A 25310-nucleotide genomic window follows, 5' to 3' on the forward strand; every position below is an offset into this window, starting at 1 on the left:
TCATAAATACTGGCCTTCTTTACAAAAAATGGGCAGTTCAAATTTTGAGTCACTGCCTTCTAAACTGTCAACTCCACTGTTTCCAGGCATGATGTTATGCTGCCTTACAATTTGGCATAGTGACTTTTCCAGAAAATTATGGCATTCCGCACTTTGGCATACTTATGGCTAGGAAATGTTTAATGCATTGGCACATACCACCATTTTGTTTCTTGCCTGTCCTCATTTCTGTAGTTCTGAATGTCATCATGTGTTTTAAACAGAAGTGCTAAAGCCATAGGAAAAATAACTGCTGTTTTCTAAACCTTTCTTGCAGTGAGCATAAGGAGAATTATTTTGTAGAGCATTATCATGGAAGTAGTATTAAAATTGATTTCCATAAATTTATTTACCTATGTGATAAAGATTCATTTAATTAAATTAATATTGAAGGACAATTTGGTACTATTTTTGGTGCTCTTTCTGCTGGTTTTCTCTAGTATAATATGCACTTTCTGGTTTAAGAGGAACCTAAAAGCAGAACCATCTCAAATAAAATCAGATTATAATTTAAAATGGCATGATGCTGGATGATGCTAAATATCAAAAATATCTAAAAAATTTATAGTAGTCTCTCAAAAAGCCCCTGGAATAGATCATTATTTTTTATTACTCTATTTGGTAAAGCTACTTTGCCTCTCTGCAAAGCACTGAAAAGATCTTTTTGCACAGAAATAGAGCACTGTAGTTTTTTTACTCAATTCAACTAAGGCAAATGATTAAACATATTTTGCAATTCCACCATAAAGCTGTGCTTTTGTTTCCTCTGTGCTTCACAGAGAGACAACCTTCTGAAATGAATTCAATGACATTATTTTCTGGCAGCTTGATTTTCAAGTGACTGATTTTCAGTCACTTGCCACTGTAAAGGCCTACTAGGCAGAGAAATAAATTCCTTTTTTCCCTCCTTTCCTTCAGTTATCAAACAGAAATCAGTTATTCTAAATGAAAATAGTTTAATTACCACACTAAGTGGGACTAAAAGTGACCAGAGTATGTGGTCCAAATCAGCAGTAGCTGCTGTTAGCTAATAGCTGCTTGATTGCAACTTTACCTTTAATTCCACTAGTAAAATCTGTGAAATATGTTCATAGGAAGGTAAAAGAGGATCTAAAGGTAGAGGGTTTTTTTTCCTTTTTGGGGGTTATTTTGAGCCTGTAATAAAGCAGCAAATGTTAGTTGGCTGATTTGAAAAAAATTCTCACATGCAAGGACAGAGAGAAATACATAGTCTGAATCACGTTTTGATAAATCCCAAAATGAAATGTATGAAAGAAAAAAGGTAGGCTTTTTTATTTGTTTCTTTGTTTTTATTTTTGTTTAGCATTTTAAGCGGAGGAGAAATGCAGAAGGTAATGGATTTTCATATATGGCTCCTTGGAAAATGTGTGTTACAATATCTTAATGCTTTAAAACAAACAGACAAAACAATTGATTTGGGATGACATTTGCTGAATTACTGGGAAACAAAAACTGGATCATCCCATGGGGTAGTCAGCAAGACTGCTGCTGGTTTTAATGTTCTCTGTATGTGTATTTTTGCACATGGACAATAAGGAACAACTGTTAACTGATTTTTATGGCACAGAACTGGGGCCTGTTTGTGTGTGGTTAAAAGGATTTCATAGTTTTTGTGTATGAGCTGACATGTTGGTTTTAAATGTGGTGCAGATAAATCTGAAATATATATGTATTTGATTCCAGAATAATAAGCATTATGTCAAAAATACTGACAGGCTAGCCAGCAAACTCAATCTTCACAATGTGCCAAGAGAATACTTGGATAACTGTTATTCATGGATAACTGATGTATGAACAATCCAAATAGTACGATAAGGCAGTTGTCCCTGTATTTCTACATCCTCAAATAAAAAAGGCAGGCTGACATTGTTTGAGCTTTTCTTTACATATATAAAGAGCTTTTCTTCATATCAAATATGTGGAATTCAGGTTGTTGGTATCCTGAACCTTAAGATGAGAAAATATTTAAAAGATTCTTACATGACACTGGTGAAACATGGTTCCTTTTCTTTATCTATTTCAACATAATTTAAGTAATTTAAATTAAGATCAAGTTGCCAGCAGTCACCTAAAGTAATATTGATGTAAATAATGTATGCGTTCCCGAAGCTTTCTCCTCATTAAGTGTTATGGAACAGCTATAGCTTGTGATGGAATATATATGAAAACGGATTGATATATTCATATCAGTCTGATGTTAATTACTTACCCAAATGAATGGGTGAGTGGAAATGGGAAGAAACACTTCAAGAAAGGGACAGGAGATGTGTGGGCAGGAAATAATTTACTGGATATGCAAATTCACACTTCCCTGAAACTGCTTTTTAGCTACAAATTGTAATATTACAGTCCTTTAGACTCCGATATTGAAAATAGATCATATATTTACTTAAATTATATGCAAGGAAAAAAATTATATTTAAATTGGTGATTGTAATTTTGCAGTAAGTTCTGACAGGCACTTGGTTTGGATTTTTTTAAATTTACATTCCTAAAAGTACTAAACAAGAGGTCGTGGACCTAATTCTTATTTCCTTTAAGTTTTATGAGACTACCTAAACTTCTGACTTTTTAATATTTTTTTGCATAGACTTACACACAACTAGATTATTCTTAGTTAAATATGCTCATTGATCAGTGAACAATTAAAAATACAAACAATTAAAATAGATACATTCATGCTAAATAATATGCTTTACATTTGCCTATTATACTAATTTACTGGTTCTTTAAAATAAAAATATTTTTCAAAACCTGCATAAAAGCCAGACTTCAACAACTTTGCTTACAGCTATTCTAAACACAGACAAGACCTATTAAATCTACAAGTCAGTAGGAGTGGTTTTTCCAAAATGTGCCCTAAGTCTTTTTTGTTCTGGGATGTCTGATTATGTAGAACTAGAATAATTTTTAATGAGAATCAATGCTTATTGCAAGTTATATAATCAAAGTTACATTCTGCAAAAAATCACATGGCAAAATGTGCAAAAAATTTTGAATTGCAGCCATGTCTTATTTTGGTTTGAGTTGTACTGAAATCTGGTTTTGAATTTGCCAAACCTTTTGTGTTTCATGAACTTACCTAAGTATTGATGTCCACTCTAGTTGCTGATAAAGCTCTGGTGTTTAACAAATCACACTCCTGAGCATATCACACTGACATACCATATTCCAAATTTGCTGGTTTATTTCTGATAATCACAGTAATGCAGGTTCAGAAAAGCACATAAATAGAAGCTTGCTGGAATGCTAAGACTTACTAAAGTGATCAAAAATTAAGTGTGTGAGAGCTTTGCCAAATCAGGTCCTGCATTAAAGATTTCATCTGTTGCTCCCAGGCTACCAGCCCTCATTTTCAGAGACCACCACTAGGTGTCCTCTCCTTGTTGTTCTGCTTGTTCCCAATGGTACAAAAGCATATATTATGTGTCTCTCTGATGTTGAGCCATTATTATTTCTAATATAAAATTATTGTAAAAGCAGACGTACCCAGGCAACTGAAGAAAACTCCTACTTCATTAGCCTGCGGTTTTAATGGGAGGAACACAGATGACTTTCTTGCCCTGCAAAAAACCCAAGCAACTTTTTCTTTCACCTCAAGCCAGAAGAGAATTCAAGAGTTTTTTTGCACCTCTCGATCACTGACTTTTTGTGTGGGAAGGGAGAAATGATGAGTTAGATGGGTACTTGGCAGTGTTGGTTGAAAACACTTATCTTTACTGACTGGATTATTAATTTATTTTTATTTTATTTTAACAGGACTCTGTCTACAAGGCATATGGTTTTCCTATCAATGATGATGTTTTACAGTTTGACTTTTTTTAATTAATAACCTTGTGGAAATGGGAAGTGACATATTTTGCTTTCTTTTATTCTACTTTAATGTCTGTTGTCCAAAGAGGTATTTTAAAGTACATTTTCTAGGCCCTACATAGTTGTGTCAGTTAGCTAATTATGGCAAATAAGCCCACCAGTACAGGTTGAGTGGCAATTTTGAAGTAGATTAGCTGAAAGTAGGACACTTTTTTATTGCATTTTAGAGATACATGAACCAAATACATGTTTTCTGTCTCTTAAGGAGTGAGGGGAGGATATTCATTAAGTAACTTAAGGGGAAATAAGACCTTGAGGAGAAAGGAAAGTCCACCTTCTTTTACTGGCACAAAGTCTGTGAATTCTGTAATGAAACCTCTGTATTTATGTCTTCTGTCCACTACCATCTTGATGTCTACTATCATCAAGAAGATCAAAGTAAGAGGTAGGAGAAAATCCCCAGTTCTAGAGGAAGGGAAACAGAAACACAAACATTGCCTTTTATTTTTTTCCCTTTTTGGAATGTTACTCTTGGAAAATGCCTCATGTATAAATTGGTGAATTTGTGTCCTCCCATATGAAGCCCATGAGTGCGGCCAATTCCATGTTTGCTTGAGAGTTCTTTGCTCTGCAGTCTTCCCTACCAGATCATGATGACTAGCTATGGTCAATAAGTCCTTGGCATGTGCTGAACAGCTCCATCACTATTCAATCTACAGGGCAAAAAAACCCAGACATGCTGTTTGGTTGCATTTTGAAGTGAAGAATCTGGGAGTGCTCCTTGCTTGGCATTGCTGTAGTAGACGAGTTCTCCTGCTTTATCAGAGCAGAGGGCTGCTCAGCCCTGTGCCACTGAGGGAATGTGTTGTGCTAGCTGTCAGTTCGTTCCTGGGTGAGACTTGCAGTACTGTTATTCCTCCCTAATTCCATTGGGATGTTGGCTCATGGATAGTCTGTCTCTATGACAGTGCAGTCTTTTATCTGCACAGAGCCAGAACCTGAGCTACTAGCCCTTTTTTTTTGCACTTAAAATTAGAGGGTGTAAAGGCATTTTCTTTGAGAGTGGTGAGGGTATACCTTGGTAATGTAGTTCTGGTTTGCATATGTGGATAGAAGTGAAGATAAGTTACATAAATAAGAAGGTAAGATACCTAAATTCTAAAATGAAGTGTTATACAATATAAGTGAACATGTCAATAAAAAAGCTTTTAATCACTCTCATATATGCAAGCCACAGTGCTGTTAATTTTTTTCTTCTTTGATATGTAATTTACAAGGCTATTGTCTGTGTTTTGCTGTACAGAGCACCTAATATAATCTTTACAAAACAGTTAGTGTTCCAAATGGTAAATTATGATGGATCTCATTTCCTGTAAACCTTTTTGTTTACATGAAATTATGCATATTTTAACATTAGGTGGATAAATTGTCTTCAGTTATGTAATATTTTGTAAGGAAAAATTTCAAGTTAAATTATTTGTTTGAGAAAAGTATGTGTCACTGCTGATAAAGCATATATCCATAAACATCACTGACAAAAACTCAAGGTTTTTTTTTTCTCTCTTTTGAATTCTGTGCAACTGCAGGGAACTACAAATAATAGATAGAGTCAATTAAAAGGCATTATTATCCATGGTGTCCTAATAATAGAATACTAACTGTTGAAAAAGAACAGCGCATTTGTAGAGAAGGCAATTACTGAAATGCAAGCAAGACACTGAGTATTCTGGTTTTTAATTTCCTGCTTTATGGTCTAGGCATAATCACTTTCATAGAAAGAATAATCCATTCCCCTAGAGAGTAAATAGGAAGTGTAATGAGTGTAAAGTTTCTTGCTTCATCGTTCCTAGCCCCTTTTTAAGGCTATGCAAGCTGAGCTGCCTTTCTTCTGTGCCTATGCCAGGAGAGTAATTGTGTGGTGGTGATGCTTTCCCTGGGAGATAAACCAGGGAAATGTAGAACATAGACTGAGATAAATTTCCCTGAACTGGATGATAACGTTTTCTTCTTTATGTAAGTGTTTGCCTGGCTTCTATGGTAATGTTCCTGGGGGACTTGGCTATAGACCCAATAAGGTGGGTTCACTCTTGCAGTAACCTTTATAGATAATACCAGTCAATCAGGGTAATTGCCTGCTGAATGCACCCCATTTCTGGCAAGGGGGGGGGGTCAGGAATGTTCAGTCTGCTTGCAAGACAGAGCTGCTGGCTGCGCCCCACAGTGTCCTGCTCCCTCCCTGGAGCTGAAGAACTGTCAGAGGAGGTGATGACAGCCAAAGAGCTTTTTGGGCAGCACATAGTTTGGATTGTGGTTCACCATTCGGACACTGCGATACTGCAGGGTCCTTCCCACAGTCAGTGCATGGATTACAAGCTCCCTTGACTCCTGCACTGGTGAGAAGAAAGAGAAAATGTGAATTGGGATTTTTCAGTTATTTTCCAGTTTATTTTTAAAAAGCCAAAATTTGTACAAATTTCACAAGAATGACAATTGTAGTGTTTGTTCCTTGCAAGCTAAACACAATTAATTCAGGTATCTCTGCATTTTCAATTTGTATTAATAGTAACCAGTACAGAATTGCTGTTTAACTTAAATTATTCAGAAACAGTAACTGAACTAAAAGATATTCCCAGTCACTAGTGCCATGTAGAATCCTTTCCTTCTTTTTTTTTTTTTTTATAATACCTATAGATTTTTGCGACTAAAGAAGATAGTCATTCCCTTTATATAGCTGCTAAGGAGGAAATACTTAGGGATATTTTATGGTCATTTTATGCTGCCTTAAAAATGATTAGTTTTAAAATAAATTTTTGAAATACACATTTGAAGCCAGGTTGCTAGTCCATGTGGTAAAATATGGCTGGTTAACAGCTGAAATGGGAGACATAGAACCCATTATAATAATTCTTAATGCAGCATATATTGATATGTCTATTAAAGAAAGCCAGAAGATGTCCTTACTGTGTATCATAACTATTTGAAAGCTGAAAAAATTAATTAGAAAATAAAAAATTAATTAGAAAAGTGTATGCCTTTAAAGTGGATATGAAAAATTTTAACATTTTCCTAGCATTTGCCTACAAAGGGGCATTTTAATTTTTAAATTAAGTAATCATTTATTAAACGGTGAAAAGATAATTAATTAGATTTCAATTTACTATAATTCTATGTATATATTCTATTTATATGTTCTAATTTGAGAAGAAAATTGTCAGTTGAAGTGAACAGCTTTTAAAAAAAAAATCACAAGCCCACCAAGTGTATTCTCTTGGTTCTCTTATGTGCAGAACATTGTGCAGGTGAAATTTTGAGGGATTTTGTAAGAGAGCTCTGGTTATCTCAGAAAGGTCTAAGAGGTAGAAAATAGAGATACCTGTAGAATTTGTGCTGGTTAGGCCTTTCATACACAGTTGCTTTTGTTTATTTATTCTCCCAGTGAGTCATGTCCCTGAGCTCATATGGACATTCTATTGAACAAATCAGGACTGAAATTATATAGAATTCACTGCATGTCAATAGGTCAATAATCATGTTCATGTTGATCAGATTTGACAACCTTCTAATACAGTAAAATATCTATGATAGTACTCTTAAATAGGTTTCTGTTGTTATGGCTCCCATTGAGGACAATGGAGTGTATTTTAAGAGTTTATTAGGAAGAAGGGTCTGTTTTTAAAGGATATAATGGCCTGAGTTTACCATTTACAGAGTAAGATGCAAATGCATCAACCTATTTAGAGAGGGTTGAGGAGCTGAGATGGCAGTGTAGAAATGGCTCTACCATTTGCACATTATATTAAATTAGTTATTTCTAACCTGAATATCATAGAGTTCATTCCAAACAGGTATTATCCCACATGTGTAGGATTGAAATGTAGTTGTGACCTGGAAAAAACAGGGAGATCACCTAATTTAGAGATTGTCAGAGCTCCTTGCTTCCAAGCAGAAATGAAGGCTGTGGTTGAACGGTTAATCTCTCCTCACTACACTGCACTAGAAAGATGCTCTATTTCTCACCATTTTCTCCTTCCTTAACCCAGGCAACTGTTTTGCTGTGATCTTTCCATGTATTTAAGCTCATAGCATTTTGGTTGTTACTTTTTTATCTTCTTAAAACATATCTTTTTTTTCCCCATCCTCTCTTTCAGAACCAATGGGCTTAACTATACATCTGCTTAACTTAGTACAGTGTCTTTTAATTGCACTTCCTTTCTTTCCAGTGAATGCTCCAACTTGTTCTTGACCTGGCAGAAGCTGCTGCCATGTGGTGTATTTGATGGCATTTCTGTTTTGGGGGTTGTGACAAAAGGGTATACAATACCTGCAATCCTGCTTTGAATCTTATTGGAATGTCCCAGGTGAGCAGGTGTAGGAGTGGAGCCCTGTATATGCATGAGAGGAACCCATCTCTAACAAAATGAATGTTGGAAGGCTACTTACAATAACACTGCTGTAATCTTTGCTAGAACCATGGACCTTGTTCAATTGAACTGCCTGTAGAACAGAGGAAAAAAAACAACCAAAAAAAACCCCAAAAAACAAAAAACCAAAAAAACCCAACAAAAAACCCCCAAACAAACAAACAAACAACCCCCCCCAAAAAAAACAAAACCAAAAAAAAACCCAAAAAACCACCAAAAATAACCACCAAAAACCAAAACCAAAGAAACAAAACACCAACCCAACCTCCCACACTCCCACACCAAACAAAAGCAAAATAGAGAAAACCCCAAGAAACAACGCGAATCTTGAACATGAGTGAGCAATGGTAGTTCAGACAAATGTGTATGTATGTATTTCTGTGAATATGTCTTCAAGGGTGAAGGTTCTTACCCTTCACTGCATCTTTCAGTAGGAACACTTCACTCTGTACCTATGAAAAGAAAATGAATCTATCTATGATTTTTATCTCTCTGGATTAATTCTCCATGCATCATATACTCAGTTTACTTTAAGTGACTGACAGTATTCAAAGATTCATGACAAGTAGTCCTTTATCACAACTAAAAACTGTAAGTTTCACTGTTCAGTTGATACATCTGTTCATACTGTAAAGATACTGGCATACAAAATTTATGGCCAAAACTTGAACCTGGAAAGCAAATATTGCTGTGCATAATTTAAAATAAATTTCTTTTCAAGAATACCTTCCTGTGGGATTTCCAAAAGACATTATTGAAAACCATATAGTAGTTTTCATCAGAATGATCGATTTTTCCCTTAACCAAAGACATGAATTATGTCTTCATCTGTCTCAAAAATAGCTGGGCATCCCACATGAGAATTGTTTCCCAGCTGGGGAAATATGACATCAGATATATTTTAAAAAGGAAATGGGAAAAATGCATCTGAAATGTAGTTTCAACAGGCAAGAAGTAACTTCTAGAACTCTGCCTTGTTTTGATTACCCAGAAGTTTTAAAATACTGAGTCCAAACAAGTAACTTGAATTTTTCATGCAAGGACTTTCAGATGAATTAAGCAAAACACTGTTTTATCTCCAGGGTCAGTCATATGAATCCTTTTTTTTCCTATCACTTGTTCATTTTTCCTAGGGCAAAATCAACCTCTACTGCAAAGGTTTTTTTTTCCTAGGTGTCAAATTTGATAACTTAAAACACAGCTTAGCCGACTATGTATATCTCATTATGTTTCTGATAACACCTGCGTATCAAAAATACGCATATTTCTTGGTCTATTAAAAATAAATTGTAAAAATCAGTCTTTTTTGGGGCATTCTTGATGAGTATAGTATATGCAAGGCACAAGAAATGAGGGTGTCAGAGGTTTGTATGGCTAGAATGAATATCAACGCTGTAATCTTTTTCATTGAAGTAAATAGTTGAAGAGATAGATACCTTATTTAAAAAAAATTCCAGAACAAATTTCAATAGAACTTTATGTGCTTTATTCCTTTTCCGTTTACTTTCTCATTGTTACTCTTATGGGAGGTGTCTATTGATACCTTTACAGTTTGTGTAAAGAGACCATAATTCTGCAACACAGCTGAAGACCTGAAGTCTGCAGCTAAATTGTAATTTTAAAACTACACATGTCTGTATTAACCTAGTTAGAGCTAAGAATTTAAAATCATTGTAATAGTGCATTAGGGCATTATTTATTATAGATACAATATTTTTCTTTAAGCTCTCAGCCTCAAGTAGTGAATTGGTTTCTTTGTCATAGATTTGAGCAGACAATGACAGAAAAATTGTCAGTTCAATATTTGATTTGTGACTTCAGCATTGAAATATGAAAGGAAGCATATATAGTTAAAGTTTTGGTTTCTTTGTGAATTATTTGCGTACAGGTCTCTTGTTTCTTTTCTCATTTAGAAAGGTCCACATGAGTCATGATCATGGTCCCATGGATTTCTTTCCCCTTTTTTTAAACATTTAGAGGGTTTTTTTTGTTGTTTTCTTTGTTGTTGTTGTTGTTTTTTCTGATGTGATAAATATCACAACGGTCTCTAGCAGTAATGATTATCAGCTCATTTAGAATTAGAAAATGTAACCCAGTGATGGATTTTCATCTGTGTAGTGCAAAATAATTCCCCACCAATTAAAAATCAGTAACTTTTTGCTGAGTCATAATAGAGGTATGACTTGAGATATTTAAAGTTGTAATTGCAGGTTTATTTTACATACTTGAGGAGTTTTCCTTTGAGTCACCTTTTTTGATCTTTTGATCTAAGGTTCTTGAAGCAACAATGCACTTCTAGCTTTGTGCTCCAGTGCTAAATATATTTCAAAATTTTAATGATCTATTAATCCCTATTCACCTTACACCTAGGGAAGATGAGAGGACAGGGAAAAGAGAAAAATCCAGCGAGAGAGGGCAAACCATCTCATGCCCATTTTTCCTTTATTACTGATCCTTCTTGTTGCCTGCTGCTCTCTAGAAAACCAATATAAAAAAGCTCACCTGTCATACCTTCTGTGACTATCATCTTTTATTTTAAGCTATGTGAAAATTTGCAAGTGGTATGACTGGTGGTATCACAGACTTGATAAATTTTTTTCTGCTACTCTGATACTCACTTTGTCACTGGAAACTGAATACTCCATTTGTTTCCCTCCTGAATGTGCTCTTGTCATTGAAAGTATTCATCAGATTCAGATTGGTAAGAAAGAAACAAGACTGATGACACCTCACAAGAAAATATCTCTCTGAATGTCTAGGAAAGAAAGTATGTTCAGTGTAATTTCTGCTCAGTCTGCTGAATAGTGCTTTCATTAATTTTATGTGTATTTTTGTTTGAATATACTTTTATATTTGTTATTATGGAAACAATGGCAGATTTTTACAGAAATCTTATTTCTATCTGGGCAATTTGGGCCGTTTAGTACACTAATGGAATTTTGACTGTAAATCACAATGTCTGATATTTTCTGTCATAAGTTTTTTATGGCTTTGTAGTGTTCACCTAGCCTTACTTTTATTTCAGTTTGTGGTTTGTTTTTTTTTTGTTTGTTTGTTTGTTTGGGGGGCTTTTTTTTACTTGATTTTGTTTTTTTGTCTTTTGTTTTGTTTTTGTTTTTGGTGTTTTTTTCCATTTCCTTAACAGCCACCATCTTTTAATCTGTGTTTATGTTTTGGGATTCCAATTTTGACAGGCATCTCGAGGTTACTGGTAGTATTATTATCATGCAACAATTGAAAAATTAATAATAATTAGTAAAAATGAATTTTCTCGCTGCTTATGAAGTCTAGTCAATTGCCGTGTTCTAGTTCTTCAGTGTTCATGAGCCTTTAGTTGTCTGGACTCCTTAGGCTAGTTTGGGACATGTATAGAAGCAGCTACCTAGAGGACATCAGTAGGATCAGGTATACACAGACCCCATCAGGCAGGAGTAAGCCGCAGTTGAGTGGTCTTTGTGTTCTTTTGTGATCAGTAAGCTTGGGACTGAAGTGTTGCAAGGGCAGTAGTTACACCATTTCCCCCTCTCCATTTGCATGTAGTTTAGCAAGGTAGGGAGATGAAATTTTGGGGCCTGACATTTTTCTTTCCACCGAATGACTTATACTTCATAATATGATTTAGTAATGCTGATATATAAACCTGTTAAATATTTTTCAGCATTTTCACATTTCAGATCTTTTACATGGATAAATTTTAACCAATTGTATTTTTAAATTAAGCTACAGATGTACTTGAGTGATGTACAGTTGAAAAATATGCCCTCACACATTTGTCCCACAGTATCTTTTCAGCCCCACACCTCTTCCTTTATGTTGTTGTCTTGGGAAGACATAAAGCCTGTGCTCTGTTCTCACAGGCAGTGTCTCTGGAGTACTAGAGCCTGCTACTGGATTAGTAGTTCTGTGTGCCTCAAGTCTAACTGAAGACAGAAAACATGAGATGTTTTAGTGACAGGCTAGTACAAATAAGCATACCAAGACTTATGCTCCAGTTTTTTTCTTACATTTGAAAGCGAGAGAAAATTGATTTTCTAATCTAGACTTGTCGTATTTGCTGAGTTAAATGAGGGGTTTTGCAAGCCATTCAAGATGAAAGTTACAGGATGTAGAACTTTTCCACTGATAAAGTTTATTCATTGTTACAAATTTTCCCCTCAAGTGGCAGTGCTTTAATCTATGGAAGGAAACAAACCCAGGGAAGTCTACTATATCATCTATAATGTCTTGAGGAAAATAATATCTTCCTTCCTTGGTCTGAAGGGCTTCAGGCAGGGTTGGCATGGGACGGAATTGGCACTGGCACACTGCCCTATCTGACCTGATTTGATTCCTTGTGCCAGACTAAGCACCTAATGGAGCGGGTGGGAGCACTCATACTCATCATACATCATACTCATGATGGAAAGGCAGCAAGGCTGCATGTGGGTTGTGTGGAATGACTGTTCCATGACATGGAGAAAGGACAGCCCTGACATTTCCCATTGACTAGCTGTCAGCAGATATGCATTCCCTGTTACGTCTCTTAGCAGCACCATCTGAAGTGTTCATCTCTTTCCAAAGATTGGGCATGGAGCACAAACACCATTAATCACTGGAAAGCAAACACTTCAAAATCAGGGCTTTCTTAGGCTTGACTATTAGAGCTACTCTCAAGCTTCTGGCTTGTGATAACATAGAATTTACTTATCTACAGGAGAAATAAGGTATATGACCTGGAGAGAATTGGAAGGTGTAGCTCCTTTAGTTTTACCTTCTAATATTCTGAAGCCAGTGATCTTGTCTCTGAGTTCAGCTCAGCTGAATTCAGTGAGGTGGCACCAATGAAAATTTCAGAATTTTCTATTTTACTGGTAGAAGCTCTGGAATGTCCTTAGGACTTGGTTTGGTGACCCATTTCATTCACTTGCAAGTGGAAAATACATAGGCCTGCTGAAAAGCTTTTTTAAATGTGAAACAGAAGAGCAAATCTGACCTTTTTAAACTTTTATTTTAAAGCTGCTGTTCAGTTTAAGTGTAGGAACATGTTCCATGATTGTGCCAGAGCTTTGCAAGAATAGTGCTAGCATTCAGTTACCTTAAATGGTATTCTCAGACTATTTCTAGAGTAGCAGGGAAAGACTGATTCTCACTCTTCACAATGTTTCTCATTGCAGATCAAGTATTTATACATGAAAAACAGTTAGGTATTCTGTGTTACGCTTTTTGAAAGAATTCTCATAGATTTGTTGAGTACTGGGAGAAGTGTTTAGCTTACAAGTGTTTATGAAAACCACTATGTAGGTAGAACAAAATCAATTATAGTAACTCTTAAATGGATAGAGGTACTTCAGAGGCATTAGATGCTTTGACCCATTATTAGAGTCTCAATCTTCTACTTACTATGAGTGTTTTAGAAAAAAATATTCAAATGGAAAAAGGGCATTTTAATGAGCTTTTTATCCTTAGCTGGTCATTGTGAAGTTTTACTACAACACATAAAAAAGGCACGTTTCTGTAGCAGCTTGGTGACTTAATCTACTTACTGATTGAAAGTGTGGTGAGATAAACTATTGGCAGCTAAAAAGATGATAAAAGGTGGTCTAGCATTGACACAGATCTGCTGCACTTATATCTAATCAATATAAGAAAAAACAGGGAGCCAAAATGGCTCAGGAAAATGGAGCATGGCATTAAAAAAGGCTAGAGTAAGAAATATGCGTACCTTCAGAAAAAATGCCTGACATTACATTTATTTTATTTTATACTATTCTTCAAAATGTGTTTCTACCCTGAATAGCACCTTTGCAATTCATTGTACTGTCTTTGCTGGCACGTTAAGATATTGTACTCTAGCTTTTTGTTATGCTAAGTTCACCAGCATCAATAAAGATTGCCATTCTACCTGTTGTAAGTTAATATTTCTTTAAAAATTTACGATTTCTTCAACTGAAATCCAGTTTTAAAGCCAGCATTGTGATTGTGCATTTCTCCTGACATGGGGTGTTTTTGCCTCTTCCATGAACCATCAACAACTTTTAAGGATTATTTCCTGCAAAGTATCATCTATTCAGCGTTCTTAATTTGCTACATTCTTCACTCCTTCTTGAAGGAGTAGAGTATGAATTATCTGTGGAATTCCAAATGTGAGATTCCTAAAATTAGTGGGCAGCTGAAGAGTCCCCCTTTGCTTGTTTTTTATGGTGTCCTTGGCATATAAAAATGCAGTGTAAGGTACAAGGTTATATTGTCCTGTCTCAGCTAATTTCTAGACAGTCAGCATTTTTTAAATTGGGAACCAGTTGGAGTTTGGCATTCTCAGGGTAATACAGATTGTCTTATAACCTTGACATAATTGACTGCAATTCAGAATAATAATAAATATATACCAGTGCTTACATTCAATTGTTGTCAGTGATTTCCCTGATGCTATAGCACCATTCTTAACAAAGTGTTACAAATTCACTTTGTTCTATGCCTTTTTAGGTGTGCCATTGATAAAAGGTTATGAGACTCAGCAGTTGCCAAAAAAGGATCACTAAAATGTTCTTTCTCTTTGTAGTGCAGATTAGCTATCACAAATCCTGATCCACCAGTATTCACATGTCTTTATCCTTTTATCCTGTTTATTTCTGTAAGATCAATGGGGTTACAGCAGTCTTGGTACCTACCAGGGTGCAGGTTTTTGTGAACTTGAATAGGCTTTTAGAAACAAGCCCTTCTTGATGCTCTGCTGGTCTTGCTCCCTTGTGCCCACATCAAGCTCAGTGTTAAATGTACCCCACATTTATATTGCTTTGAGGCTGCTGCAGTTCTTAGGCAAGTAGATTTGTCCCCTGTTGCCTTTGCTTGCAGCTATTAGAGATCTGCTGTGTGCCTCAGATCGTCTTTCTATTGTGTTTCTGTGAGCACTGTCTAGTGCTAGCCAAGTCAATATTGTTTCATAAGTCTTATTTCTGAAGCTCCTTAAAATTGATTTGTTTGATTTTGTTGTTGTTTTTTTTTTTTTTTACAGAGTAGGTAGGATGTAGCATGAGTTCTTTTATTCATAGGTGAGGTTTCTTTTTATTTGTTAAAGACTTTTTAAAGAAATGCAAGCTTTAATGAAGTTGTCAAATGTTCTGTTCTGCTGGGGAGCATTATTGCTTTCTACAGTCTTCCTTTCAGAGAATTCTACAGACTTTAAAGTTTTCAAAGCTGAAACATGGCATACTTTGAAGATAGTTTGGAGGGTTTGAATCTGAATAAATCAAACTATGAATAGAAGACAGGCTTCAAGTGCTTTTAACAATCTGTATTTCTGGAGTGACGTATCACCTGCCCTGTACTATTTTATAAAGAGCATTCTCAGAGTTTCAAAAAGTTAAGTTTTGTTGTCTGAGTAATTTTTCTTTTTTTCATAATTTCTCAAATTAACTGACTCTCTGTATTCAATATATAATTATGAGGGAATCTCATGAATAAGAATATAGGGAGGGATGGTACACTGGGAAGCTCCCAGAGGGTCTGTATACTGTAAATTTTCTTGGAGATGCTTCATGATTAGAGTTTTTCTTTTCAATTCAATGATTGATATAAAAATATAAAAAATAATTATATTGGCTTACAATAATTACAAAGCCAGCAAGTTTCAGTTCTTGGAAAAACATGCATAAAATTAGTAATATGTTTTGTCTAGTGTGAGTTTTTTGTTCCATGTATGTAACTTACTTAGGCTTGGATGTTCTTGTGTCCATACATTTATTTTCTTTGGGAGAAGGTGGTAGTGAGGCAACAAATGAAGGGAAAATTCCACTGTTAGATGATTAAATATGCCTTATCCATTAGTAGGGATTTTCTTTTCTTGTTCTGCTATTTTTATGCATTGTAGATAATTCCAGTAACAGCAGTAGCAATGTCTGACCTTGTGTTATAACATACCCAAGTGGCATGCCAATCTTGCCTTCATTTTGGCAGTGATAAATTAAGGTTCTAGGATAATTAGAGCTGGCATTTTCTGCAAATTGTGAGCTTTCACAGCCAATGCCAATTCATGTTGCCAAAAATAATAATAATAATTTAAAAAAAATGAAAGAGTGATGCTACCAATGACAGCTCTTTAATGTGGAAAAAATGCAGATCTGAATATTTTTCATCAATGTGAGGGAGAAAAGGGAAAGAAAGAGAGAGAGAGAGAGAGAGAGAGAGAGAGAGAGAGAGAGAGAGAGAGAGAGAGAGAGAGAGAGAGAGAGAGAGAGAGAGAGAGAGAGAGAGAGAGAAAAATGCCAAAAAGAATAATGTTCAGTAAGTGGGACAACTCATCTTGAGCACAAAAAAGTCAGATAAAATCCCTGCCTGGATACACTGCTATACCCCATACTGAGTGGTCTAAATTATCAGATGACTACCTACTCTGTTTTTGATCTATTGAAGTGGTTCAATTTTGTTCTTAGGAAATAATTAATCTATATCTTATCTCAGATAAGTGGTCTGGCCTGGAGGCTACATAGGAAAAAAGCCTCTGTGTTTGTTTTTTATTACATTGCAGAAATGTCTTGGACCTGTTAACAGTGCACATAGAAATGTCTGTGTTTTATTTGAAGCTGTAGAGGCTCTTGGGATGAGGACAACTTTCTGGCTCATTCCTAAAGATAGGCAGATGGTATGTTTGCATGTAAATTTTCCCAAAATTTCAGTATCAAATTGAAACTAATATGTTTATTAACTCTTCTGCCTTTTTTTTTTTTTTTTTTAATCTTAAAGACATTGAAAATTAACTTTTCTCTATTTGCCTTCCTGAGCCTTGACAGTTGCCACATTACTTTAAGGTGTTTATAGCCACCAGTGGCAGAATTGCTTTTAAAATGTCAGTGCTGGCAGCTCATGGAAAAGTTATTATTAACAGCTGCTCTTTGCTGAGAAAATGGTCAATGCCAATACACTGTAATAATTCTATTTCTATCTATTATTACTCAACTCTGTAAAGTGCTCATTTTGATTTTTGATATGTGTTGCATGGAATGTTTGATTATCCCACACTCCTCATCCTGTATAAGGGAAAATGGTTTTTTTTAGCTCAAAGATAATTTTTGTCATTTATAAGCTCAAAGTTGAATTTGTTAGTTTGGCAAAATAAATTAGTGAAATCTATTTATGCATCCACAGGTAAAATACATATATGCATGTTAGATTCAGAGTGCAATCTAATAATGAGGAAAGATGATATAGGAAGAAGTTATTTATGGCATTTTACAATGTTTGTTTTCTTAATGCAGATTTATGATTATTTATTATTTCAGTACACACTAAATGAAGGTTTTGGGGATTTTTAAGAATTTAGAGGTAGATGACAAAGACATCTCAGTGAAGGAAGGAACGCAATTCAGGATACAACTTTTAGAGATAGCAGCTAGGGTTGTATGACAGTGTCTTCTTGAGCATTTCTGTTTTGTGAATAATTTTGTGATTTTGAAATCTTTCTTTGCTTCAATAAAGACCAAAATACAATAAAGTCAGGTTTATAAAAAGGAAGAAACAAAAAGAATATTCTTCAATTTAAGATAGACTAGTGTGAGAAAATTAAAACGTTTGATTTCACCTTTATTTTTCATTTACAGTATTTATATATATAGTTGTTACAATTTTAGTTTTAATTGAGAGATGGGTTATTTCAATATTGTCAAATCCTTAACTTCTTCCTTGCTCCTCCTCCAAAAAATTTTGGAAGAAGTTATGTTCTTTCATTCTGAAAGAAATATACTTCCCAATCTGAAATATGTTGATATTTTATATCAAATATACTACTGAGTTACATAAAATCATAACATTTTTATGCAGACTAAGAGTGGCAACCATGCATTTGCTGAAATAGAATGACTCATTTTCAGGAACAGATAAAATTATTACACTGCCTGGAACACTCTCAATGCTGTCTAGCTTTTACTATTCAATTACAGCATACATTATTTAGCAGTTTTTCTTTTCTTAAGGTCTTCATACCTTTTTCTACTTTTTTCAAGTCTAAAAAGCTAGCATATAAAAATTATCATGAAGATAATATTTGGGGAAAACTTCTGATATGTAATATTCATGCTGTTAATTGTGCCAAGGATTTTTTTTTCAAAACTGGATTCAAAATCATTCTAAATGCTGTGATCTCCAGTTGTATACATATGCCTTGAGCCAGGTGTGGTTGGGTAGACAATATAAAACATAATGGCCAGAGAAGTGTAGGGTTTTGCTATTCAGTATAGTTTGTAGCATGGTGACTCATATGTCCTGTGGTTCAGTCTGAAACAGAAATCCTCCTCCATCATCATGGAGTATCTAATTTCTTAAACAATTATATAGAAGCTAGTTGTCAAAGCTAGTACCACTAATAGTCACTTCTTAAATCATGGTATGATATTTTGGGGTTGTCCTATGCAGAGCCGGGAGTTGGGACTGATGGTAATTTCCAGCTCTTGATATTCTATGATCTGTGATTCTGTATCTGTGAAACATTGATTCCTGGTGGTTTGCATTAGGCTACTTTGAGAAGACATACCAGAGTAGTTTTCAGAGAATCAGAAGAGGTAGACAGCATTTTTAAAAATACTGTTTCAAGTAGAAAGTCAGAATAAAACTGTCACAAACCTGAAAATATCTTGATGTTTTATTATCACTTTCAAAGATCCTAAGGAGAAAGGCAGCAGCTTTAATAGGTCTTCAGTCTTTATAAATTAATCCTGCAGTTTAGGCTTTAAATGATCTTCATAACCATACTGAATTTTATTTCATGTGAAGTGACAATATCACTTCCACCAGAGGATGATTATGTGGTATTTCTGGAGCATATTGGAGCATGCTCTCTACTCAGTTTTTAGTTTTGACTTGATGGCAAGTAAGACTGAAAATGACATGAAGTTGAAAAACTAAACAGAGTCATTTAGTTAAGGCTAAATGATGTATTTACTAATACACTATGCTTCAAATTCAGTCGATTCTACTTTCTTGTGTTTTGTTTGACATTGGCTATCATCATCTTGGTATTGTTTTACTTTGTTGTTTGGATTGCATTTGAGTACGCTTTATTTGCATGGAGGTCACACCATTGTTTAAGTGAAGTATGATGGGAACTAAATGGTCTGGGAAAAGAAAAAAAACAACTTTAGGAAATAAAGAGTGTTTCAGTCATAAATAATCAGAGATATTCCACAAGATCCAGGTTAGGTAAATGCTGTAGGTCTAGGTAATCCTACCTTCAGACAGTCTGATCTCTTGGAGTGCTTCCAGAACATGCTTCCAGAGATATACTGAGAATTGTGTCCTCGATCTGATCTTTCCTTTTATCTCTTTAACTCTCTTTGCTTGTTTGCTTTTAATGCAAGGTTAGTTTTGCGTTTTCAAACTCTTATTGTTTTAGATTTCTTTGTTTTAATATTATTGCAGGAATAAGATATTTCGTGGTTTTATACAATTCTGTTTTTTTCTCCTATTTTCTTCTGTCCTCTCTACTGCCTCATTCACTTCCAGCTGTGATGTCCATTGCACTGGTAGACAGGAGCTACTGCTGCCTCATTTCTTGGCTGCCTTTTGCCATGAGGCTGTGGGTGGATGTATATGATCTTTTGCTTAAAACTGCTAAAAGTCAGTGAGAGAGGGTAAGCCTTTTTGTCTATGTCTATAAAGAATTTTTGTAAAATGCACCAGATTGTTACTGGTTGTAACTTTTTTTTTTTTAAGTTTAATCTTCATTTAACTTTGAGATCCATTCACTTCTCTGTTAAGCTGCAAGACTAGTCCTGAACCACATTAAAAAGAAATCTCTTCATGAATATAGCAACATGAAAAGTTTGGGTAAAATATGTCATCCTAATTTCTTCACAGTAAGCAGATTTTTAGACACCTAATATTACAAGGTGAAATTTTGTCACATCCGTTACTTGAGTTGTGAGCTCCATCATTCATCAGGTTTCCAATAAATGAAGTAAATCAAATCTTGTGGAGGAGCAAGTGAAATGATCTTGTGGAGGAGCAGGTGAAATGAAAGTGAAATATTAATAAACTGAACATACTTATCAGTATTTTCATGGAAGTAACAAAAATGTTACTTTAGAAAATAAAATCTAGGTTTAGTATTGTGTAATTCAAATAGTTAAACAAAATCTAAGACCCAGATGATGAATTCTTGTCTAATAATGGTCTTAAAAACAGTATCACAAGATTGCAAGATGGAAAAAAAAGTCAATATCACAAGCAGGACATTAAAACTGTTAGTGCAGGCAACAAATACTTGATTCAGTTTTTGTGTTACAGACAGTAATGCAATCAGTGCCGCTATCTTCACTAAGTAGGACAAAGATATTCACTTCTTACACAATCCATTGACAAGTTTTTAAGAAATCTTGCATCAAATGGTCTTCTGTATTCATTAATTGCGCTATAGTCCTACCTGAAATTAGTTTATTTGATGTTGAAGCGCTCCTTCTCCACCTTTTTCTTTCCTTTCTTTTTCTTTCTCTCTAGCTAAATCATAATCATAGTTAAATAAAATCCATAGTGTTTACTCCAGCACGTGGCCTTGTTTGCACCTTAATTCCTGTGGAGGCATGTCCCGCTAATGGGATAACACGGAGTCACGTTGTTCCAGGTGCAGCAGGAGTCTGCCCAGGGTTGTTACCTGCTAGAGAGGCAAATCGAGGGTAAACCTATTCATCTGTTAAGTTCACTCTAAAGAGGTTCTCTTAAATACACTCAAAGTATTTCCCTAATACACTTTCTTCTATTTTTAAATAGTATTAAAAGCTAGACTGAATAATCTGGCCTAATAAAAATTACTAATTACAAGCAAGTCTAAGTAAACCAAGGATAATTATAAAGCAGTACAGAACAATTAACAGAAAACACATCCCAGTGTACCCACAGCTGAAATACATACTTCCTAATAATTTTACTTGTAAAGTCAATGGAATGGCACTGATAAGGTTTACAGCCTCTCAGTGAAAATAGGGTAATTATGTACTAATTGTATGCACATTTTTAATAAGTTATAAGAAAAGCAAAGTTAGGTTCTGGCAACTTCTTTGAAAGAGTAGTGCCAACAATTTACCCTGTGTCAGAGTTATTTTTGTTACCAATATTTCTGACACTATCATGTCATAAAAATGTAGACTTCTGTTTTTCTTGACTAACAGCAAAAGAAACATAAGGAGTATGACTGCAACTGTTCACTTGTTTTTAAGCCAAGAACTGCTGTGATTTTCTTAGAAGGCAGAGGAAAATAAAAACGTAGGTTTCACTCTGTAGGCAAAAGTTTTGTTAAATAAGCCTGTCTGACACCTATCTAATCTATGGAACATTTGAATTTACAAAATAAAGCTGTTGTTATTTTGTGTAACTATTCAAATAGTATAGGCTCCATCTAGAATGCATAAGTACATACATTTTACCTTAGAATATTGCTTAACACTTTCAATTTTTGTAATGTATGCACTTTTATGTATGCTTTTATTAATCAAAATTTCAAATCACATGTGAGCTTACAGTGTTTTTTTAAAATTTTGCACTTACAGCATGAGCAGAAAACACATGACTGAAATGTACACTGTTCTGTTCGGAGAAAGGAAACACACTTTTATGTTTTTGAAAGTAGTCATATGTAATTTTCTGAACAATGCTGGGCTTATAATTTAAAAAAGATATGAAATAAGCTTGTTCATATAAAGGGAGAAAGCTGCAGAAGATGTAGGGAGAACCCTGTGGGGTGTCCATCTGCTTCCCTCTGTCTGAGACAAGCCAAAACTCCTCTTCCAGCCATACTTGGGGATTTACACTGTCTTAGTAGTAACAGGATAGATTTTGAAGCTATAAAATACTACAATAATTTTCATTCCTACCATTGTGTTGTTATAATGTAGACTGTTATTACCTCAGATGCATTTTATTAGAAGCCTTCTCTTCATGTGGAATAATTCATGGGTTCTTTATTGCTTCCTCTGCTAAATGTAGCTTTTTCTAGAAATACTAATTTCCCCATCTATAAATTATTCCAGAAAAGCTAGTTTTCTTATTTAATGGCTGGCTAGGCTTGATTACACTGCAGTGAAAATTTGGAGTTAAGAGATCCACAACTAGACAAAATGGGACCTGCTGCTATTTGGTCTTGTTACAGTGTAAGCATGTCTGCTTGCTTAAAGATCCTGACAAACAGATTAGTCAATTTTTCCTCCACATTTGTTTTAAGCAGTCAAAATTAGTCAAAACTAATTTTAAATGATCACTATTTATGTGGCATTTTTCCAAAATTATTGACTAGGAACTGTTTTCTGGATTATTTTTGAAAAAAAAATTCATCTACTAGAACAGAAAGTAAATCTGGTCTTCCAATTTAATCTGATTTTTACTGAATAAATGTGTCACGTGCTCTTGTGTTTCCTAGCCAGAAAAAAATCAGTCATATTTCTGGTACAAGTACTCCCAGCTATAAATAACAATTCTGTTTTCTAGTGTTCTCTAGTATGAATTTAAAATGCCCTGTTCTGGCAAATTATTCCTGCAATGCAAAGAGATGGCTGTGAATAGAAGTTCAATGCATTTGACAGAAAAGCAAGGTTAATACTCCCTGAAATTATTTGTCAGTATTCACCTTCTTAAAGGCATAATATTCTTCTTCTTCATGTGTACTTGTCTTTTTAGTCCCTGTGATACCACTTTAATGTAGTGACTTATCAAACCCTTTCAGAATCTCTTCAGTGTTTGAAGTCATGAATAAAAACATAAAAACTGGTTGTAAATCCTTACAGTGATGCCCCCTTCCCCATTTTACATTTGAGGAGGATATTTGGGAGATTCAGTTAATCTTTACTTCTCTTGCTACAGCATCATACCCTGAAAACATGCTGTGGTGCTGTGGAGGATGTTGCAAGGATTTCTTGAGGCAGCTGGGGGAAGATGAAGGCAATATGTATGTAGAAGGCTACTGGCACTACTGGAGGGCACCCAGGTTTTCAGGAATGGGGTAATTCCCATCTTTTACTTGGTTTTGACTCCAGGACCCCAACAGTTTTTCTTCTTTCTAATTTATTTATGGAGATAGAAATATGAGTCTCCACACACTCTGCTAAACCTAATGTTTTATTGCTGACATCATTCTAGTTCACTTTTGGTTCAACAAGTCTAGACTGATCATTGTTTATGCTTTACCTAAATTTTCAATCTTGAATTCTTCTAGAACAGGGACTTTGTTTTCTTTGTCTGTCTGTAATATGACAGCACAGTGTAGTGGAGTTCAGCTAGATTTTGCAGTGACTATCATAATATAATTAATAACTGTTATTAATAATTTGATCTGCATTCCAATAGCACACCCACTGAAATATCACTGTAACTCCAAGGTAATTACTATTTGTTTTCTATTTGTCTTAGTGCCTTGAGACTCAACTCAAGATCAAAATGTATGGACACATGCAATAAAATTTATCTGAAGAAATGTAGATGTTTACTTCTGGAAAACCATCAGCCTTCTATAAAATTATCCTAATAAAATGATTGATACTTTGATGTTTGTCTCTTGTCAAAACAAGTACTGTTTGTTTGTCAAAACAAGTACTGGTTTGTTTATTTGTTTGTTTTTTCATAGGAGTAAATTCTATCTGCTTTTCATAAGGACATGAATTTTAATTCAGTTTAAGAAAACTAATTAAAGTTGTTATATGAAATGAAAAATTTAACTAGTGTAGTCACTGAGTGTTTAAGATAAAGATTTAATTTTCGAAACAATTTTTTCATTGAGGCTCTCATTTTTACTTTTTTCCTGTGTTGGTAATAGCAGTCCAGTATTTTGTTTTGCAAGACTAACTCTTCTGATTATGAATAATAGTGGACAATGGGTATTAGAAATCAACTCTTTCTCCAATTTAAGCAAAACTACCTAAGATGCAAGAAAGCTTCATGTTTTACCACAGAACAGTATTCTATGTTTTGGTCTCTATTTCTTTAATAATAAACTAAAACACATTATAGACCCTTTTTTTTTTTTTAACCAGAGCTGAGCATTAGGCTATTCTTTTCAATGGCAGAAACTGACTTGGGGGTAGTGATTGGCTGAACATAACCCAGGGTGTGCCAAGAAGGCCAGAGGCATCCTGGCCTGAATCAGCAATAGGGTGGCCAGTAGGACTAGGGCAGTGATCATCCCCCCTGTCCTCAGCACTGGTGGGGAGCTCCTAGAGTCCTCCACTCACTTTTGGGTTACTCACTTCCAGAAGAAGTTTGATGTGATGGACTCTGCCCAGAGAAGGGCAGTGGGACTGGAGAAGGGCCTAGAAAACATGTCTTATGGCTGAGGGAGCTGGGAGTGTTTAGTCTCAAGAGGAGTCTTGGGGGGTACTTCATCAGTCTCAACAACTGCCTGAAGGGACGGTGTAGTGAGGAGGGGTGGACCTTTCTACCGTGCCTACATGAGAGGAAAGGAGGAAATTAAGATGATACAGAGGAGATTCAGATCAGTTCCCCCCCCAAAAATATTTTCACTGTTCAGCTGGTCAGGCATTGGAACAGGTAACCCAGGGGTGTGGTAGAGTGACCATTCCTGGAGGTGTTTGAGAGGCTTCTGGCTCTGGCACTGGATGATGTGATTTAGTGGTTTAGGGTTACAGGGGCAGTGCTGGGCAGATGGGTGGACTGGATGGTCCTGAAGGTCTTTTCTTAAACCTTGATGATTCTATGATTTTATGACTAGAATCACCTAAGATCTTGCCTATATGCAATAGCTAGTTCAGTGTTCATTATTTTGGATATAAAGGTAAAGGAATTTTTTAACCTTGTATGTAATTTTAGACTAAAATAGAAATTATACTCTTACTTGCTAACTCATTTCAATGTTTTTTTGGAGTTCTTCTAAGGTCCTTGTCTTTCTTTCCCTACCTAATTATTATCAGCAAAAATGTTTACCTCCTTTCCAAGCTGTTTATCATGGGGACAAGCACAGTGCCAGCAGAGGTGGTGGCCTCTCTCCACTCTCAGAACAGAGCATTTCTCACAGGAAGGTGGTGGTGCTACTGGTGGGCAATCTCTTCCTGA

The 25310-nt window shown here is 35.2% G+C and overlaps 1 protein-coding gene across 1 annotated transcript in view; it reads left to right on the top strand.

The window, feature by feature from the left end:
* HCN1 (hyperpolarization activated cyclic nucleotide gated potassium channel 1) overlaps positions 1–25310 on the top strand; it is a 191503-nt gene that overhangs the window by 24175 nt on the left and 142018 nt on the right. The window lies entirely within an intron of this gene.

This window comes from Lonchura striata, chromosome Z, assembly GCF_046129695.1.
Source record: "Lonchura striata isolate bLonStr1 chromosome Z, bLonStr1.mat, whole genome shotgun sequence".
Classification (NCBI taxonomy): Eukaryota; Metazoa; Chordata; class Aves; order Passeriformes; family Estrildidae; genus Lonchura; species Lonchura striata.